Source organism: Morus notabilis, unplaced genomic scaffold, assembly GCF_000414095.1.
Source record: "Morus notabilis unplaced genomic scaffold, ASM41409v2 Scaffold1467, whole genome shotgun sequence".
In the NCBI taxonomy this organism is placed as follows: Eukaryota; Viridiplantae; Streptophyta; class Magnoliopsida; order Rosales; family Moraceae; genus Morus; species Morus notabilis.
The window spans coordinates 63,835-69,163 of NW_010360165.1; the positions used below are offsets into that span (position 1 = coordinate 63,835).

Here is a 5,329-nt window from a genome sequence, read left to right on the forward strand (position 1 = left end):
CCCCTCTCTCTGACCAACTATTTACAAACATTATGTAAACTAAACACAATTAATTAGTTAACCACGCACTTTGAGACGGATCCAACATTATATTTCAACACGCACGCACAAATAAAAATTAAAAACAAAGTTAATGATAACAAGTAGGACCCACGGATTAGTCCTTAATAGAATACATATGATATCGTATTGGAGACACCAATAATATGTCTAGACAAATTAAAGTTTGGTACTTTGACCAAAATGTGACGAACTGATCACTCTGGATAAGCCTCAATTATGGATGTTAAGGAAGGAATTTTGATGATTTTATAGCGAGGAAAACCTCCTTCTATTAAGATTTTCTTCCACTGGTTCTCAGTTCTCTCCTTTCCACCCGAGGCATAGGCAACCATTACAAGGTCCCAAATTAAGCTCATGTCATCAAATAGGGTATTGCCTTCTGGGTTCAAAACTAAATCTACTATAATAACTTTCCCACTTTTCTCCGGTATCGCTTTTCGACAATTTTTCAAGATCTTCACGCAGTCTTCGTCGCCCCAATCATGCATAATCCACTGCATGTAAAGAATTAATGAGTATGTATGTCATGCTTTTCGTTTTTTTTTTTTTTTTTTTTTTTGTGTAAAGTTGATAATTTTTTAAAGTACGAACGGGCACTTTACATAATATGTATATTATTAAAAAATGAATTTCTTATGAAGGGTGCTGGGTGTATAATTAAGGAAGGAAAAATATGATACGCTTTTTGAAACTACACTTTTCGTTTCATGTACTGATGTTTTGAACTATGTATTTGGAGAGTGGCTAGTTTACGTGTAAAAAACATGAACAACAAAACAGCATTGTTTTCTCGGAACATCAAACAAACAACATTGTTTTGAGCTAGGTAAAGTTCAGTAGTGGTTATAACGTAATTTTATCTCTATCTATCAAAAGAGCATTGAAAAAAAAACAAAACAAAACAAAAAGAAAAACAGAGCAATATTAATAAAACCGTTGAAAGTTGATTAAGATCAGTAGCTAAGCTTGCCTTCATGAAGACAGCATCAGCATTTGGGATGCTCTCAAACATGTCACCTCCGACATGGGACACTCCGGGGTACACCGGTGCCTTCGCGACGACATGCGGTAGATCAAAGTTGATTCCATTGATGTGCGGATGAGATTTCACGATTTCTGACAGGGCCCTACCGGTCCCACCACCCACATCAATCAACGACCCCAAACTACTGAACCCATCTCTATACTCTGACAAGATCGCCTTCAAAATGATCCTGGCCGTGCATTCCATTCCGTCGTTGAAGAGCTTATTGAACTCTGGATTCTCGGATGCGAAATCCCATATCTCACGTCCATGGGCCTTCTGGAAGGCACTCCCACCTTCTTTGACACACCGGCTAAAGCAGTGCCACGGAGCCATCAGCCACGGATGGGTCTGCATCAGAAATAAAGGAGCCAGAGTTAGTTGATCGTCAGAAGTGTCACTCAAGAGCCATCTGGACGAGTGGGTCAGACCGTAGAGAGTGGTGCTGCCGCCGGAGCCGTCTATGATTGATGTGCGGTGAAAATGTTTCGGTGGACGAGGAGACGCATGATGCGCGTGAGGCAGGAGATGTCTGGAGAAGAAGTGTCGGGAATGGCGGCGGCTATTTGGGCCAAACTCATTGGGCCGCCGTGGGAGTTAATAATGTCGGGTATTCGGAGCTCCACGGCGCATTTGATGGCCATGGAATCCGCGTGGTTGAGCATGTACTTCCATATCTCCTCTTGGTCTCTCAGACTTGCCTCGTTTGATTCCATAGTGCTTATTTCCGTTCTTTCCCTGTTGCTATGCGCTGGGATTATAGTAGAACATGCTTGGCTTCGTATCCCGGCCGTGTAAACATTTATAGAACTTATCAAATGGTGTTGCTACCAAAAACATTAAAAAAAAAAAAAAGGCTAGCTCGTTGGTCTATATCTAACTACATTAATTAGCAACGTTGCCGGCCAATCCAATTAATTAATAAAATTCCGCGAGATGTATGCTTCTCCTAAACCAACGTCCAAATAGATTATTAGATACGTTATCTTCATTTATAAAAGTAAACATAAGAAAAATCTGTCAGAATCATCAAATCTTTTTTTTTATTTCTGTTACGGAAGAAATTTATGGATCTACATTATTTGTTTTTTGACCGACATATTCTTATAATCTCATAGAGACTACCTTACTTTAGGAGGGACTAAAAAAAGGAAACCATTTGAAACAATATTAAACAGAGATTTTATATGTCAACATGGCTAATTTTTTAGATTCGTGGCAGGTAATGAACGTGGAAAAGTAGAGCAACCCAACTATAAATATTCTCTCTCTCTATCTCTCTGTTTTTTTTTTTTTTTTGAGATATTCGTATCTTCAACCAAAGCCAGCAAAATTTGTCCATTAATTTAATAGTCAAATTTTGCTGATACATCAAATAGTACATTAAGGCTGTTTTTGGAGTTATTTTTATTTTTGTTTTTCACATTTTTTGAAAAAAAAAATGAAAACAGGTGAGAAACGACATTTGATACAATTAAAGATAAAAAAACATAAATGAAAACGATTTTTTAGTTTAGTGTGAAATGTGAGAGAAATGAAAAATGACTTTTAGTCGTTTTTCATTTTTTCTTTCCATTTTCTTCTCTCTCGAGTGGAAAGAGAGAGACATTAATGGATTTTTTTATACTGAAAATAATGTTTTGATAAAACTATTAAACGCATTTTTAAAAATAATTTCTGTTTGAAATTAAAAATATTTTCATATAAAAAAAATTATTTTAAAACGAGTTTCAAACGAACACTAAATATTTATACTTGTTTTTAGAAAAGTTGGAAACCCAGAAAAACTACAGGAGCACGGAAGAGAGACGTAGAACGCCAACAAGATGTGTCCTTTACATCCCAATGATCTCATTTTGGTGTGTGATTTACCCAATAAATTAAAAATTAGCTCTCCAGTAACATAATATTCAACTGTATGTAGTAATTAGTATACCTCATTTGCGAGCACTGAAATTTTCCACGTTTTAAACGAGTTTAGTGACCACCGGTCACCATAGAGACAAAAATTGAAAGAGCTAAAGAAGAAGGTGAAAGAAAGGCAAATTCGCCTCCAACAATTAACCATCAATCAAACAATCTACTCATAATTTTTGTCTCTAGTTCTTTTATAGGTTTTCTCCAATAAGTTAAAACAAATGATGAGATACACTCAATCTACAAAAGCAAATACTTCAGTGAAATGTCGTTTTAGATCTCTCCTGTGAAATATGAAAAAGAAAAACTTTATAACTATATAAGGGAGTCAAATGAGATGCTTTGGATCTAATACAGGTCCCATAAAATTATATGTGCAGAAGGGCAAAAGAAAGGCGCCCATAGAAAATACTAAAAAAAAGAAAAAAAAAATCAATACAAGGTTGAACCGATAAGATGGCAAGCAAATTATCTTTGTAATCAAAAGTGGAGTCCACTATATTAGTGATGTAACACTAGTTGTTAATTTACACAAATTTCTTATATTATATTATATGGAAGGCTTTATTGATCATTAGCAAGAAGGATATTCGTGTAATTGTCGAAGAATAAGAAGGGTATTCGTGATTATATGATTTTTTCATTGCAACGTTTTTATTTATTTATTTTTTTTTGCCATCTCTCTCCCACGCGTTAGAAATGAGTGCCCAGCTCGGAATGAGAGGGATGCGATCACACACTCTCTTTTTGCAGAGGCTCAAGGATGGAGCTTCTCAACTATTTTATAAATTCGTGTAAAGACTAGGGTCGTGTTTACTTCGCACGAGGAAAAAAAAAAGTTACTGAGTACTGATTTTTTTTTATTTAATAAAATGTTTATTTACAAAATCAGTAATGAAGAGATAATGAACCCAACATTTGTATCATAAAAAAGAAAAATATCAATTCATGCATCTCCTTGGTTGGTATTGATATCCTGTTAAAAGGAATTAATGTTAAATTTATTTATTTATCATTAATTAATTACTATATAGTCAACTATTAACATTTAATTGTATAAAAGTGTTGGGATATATGCTCATAAATCAAATAAGATGTAAATATTTTGCTGATTATCAATGAAATGAGGAATATTTTTAATATTATTTTGCATACATGTGATGTTTTATAAATATCAAAATCCCTAGATTATTTTTTATGTAACTTTAAACATTGTATATAATTGTCATATGCAAAGGATAATGTTTGAAATAAAATAATCTAAACTTGTCCGTAATTATAAATTAAAGTTGGGATCTTTAATTTAAAATTACTAATGCGGTTCATTACATTCTGAATGAAACAATCTTATCCTAGATTGTTAATAATGAGATTATTAGAATAAAAACATTTTATGTAATATGATTACATAGGACCGGAACGCGATTAATTATGAATCTCTAATAAATTCCGTTATTAAATAGAGTATTCAATATTAATCAATGATGGTCATATTTGTATTAATCTTAATTCTGAGTAATTAATAAACTCATATTTATGATATTATGTTATTTGACATATTAAGTAATAACACATGTGAATAGTGTCAAAGTCTTGGTATATTGGGAGCATAGTAAAATAAATAGCCGGGAATATTAATTTACAAGATAAAATCCATTCTTTCTTAATGAAGTAGATGGACGGTTCCCATAAGTGTTGATTCGGGACTTGAATAATAAGAGTGCTCAATTTTATGATTGGATCATTAAAAATATTATTCATTAGAGGATCAATGGTACTTATGGAGAAAGATATAATTAAAGAGGTTAACGAAAAATACCTAACTTTAATTATGAACCGTTTATGGAGGATTAATTCGTATGTAGTGACTATATCAATGGACAACACAAATTCCGTGAACATAATTATTTTTATTATTTTAAGAGTGCAATTCCAAATTTATAGTGGAGTAATTTGGAATTAATAATTTTGATATATTAATTAAAGTGTTAATTAATTGTCAAAATTATTAGAGCTTAAAGTAATAATGTCCATAGTTCCTCTTAATGGCTCCATAAGATTAATGTGAACTGAATATATCATATTGGGATATGATTATTAATTTAGAATTAAGAATTCTAAATACACATATATTAATTAATTTGATTAATTAATATTAAAATTAATTTAAAATTGTTTTAAATTAATTTGAATGAATTTAATTATTTTTTTATAAAAAGGGAATTTTCTTTTACTCTGCACGTTTCCTCCCTTTTCACTCTCCCTGTTAATGTGTATATATATATATATATATATAAGAGGAAAAAAAAGGGAGAGTGGGAGGAA

At 32.4% G+C, this 5,329-nt stretch overlaps 1 pseudogene; it reads right to left on the bottom strand.

Annotated features, from left to right (window-relative positions):
• Window positions 1–257: 257 nt before the first annotated feature.
• Window positions 258–1,835, bottom strand: LOC21411090 (annotated as a pseudogene).
• Between the last annotated feature and the right edge of the window lie 3,494 nt (window positions 1,836–5,329).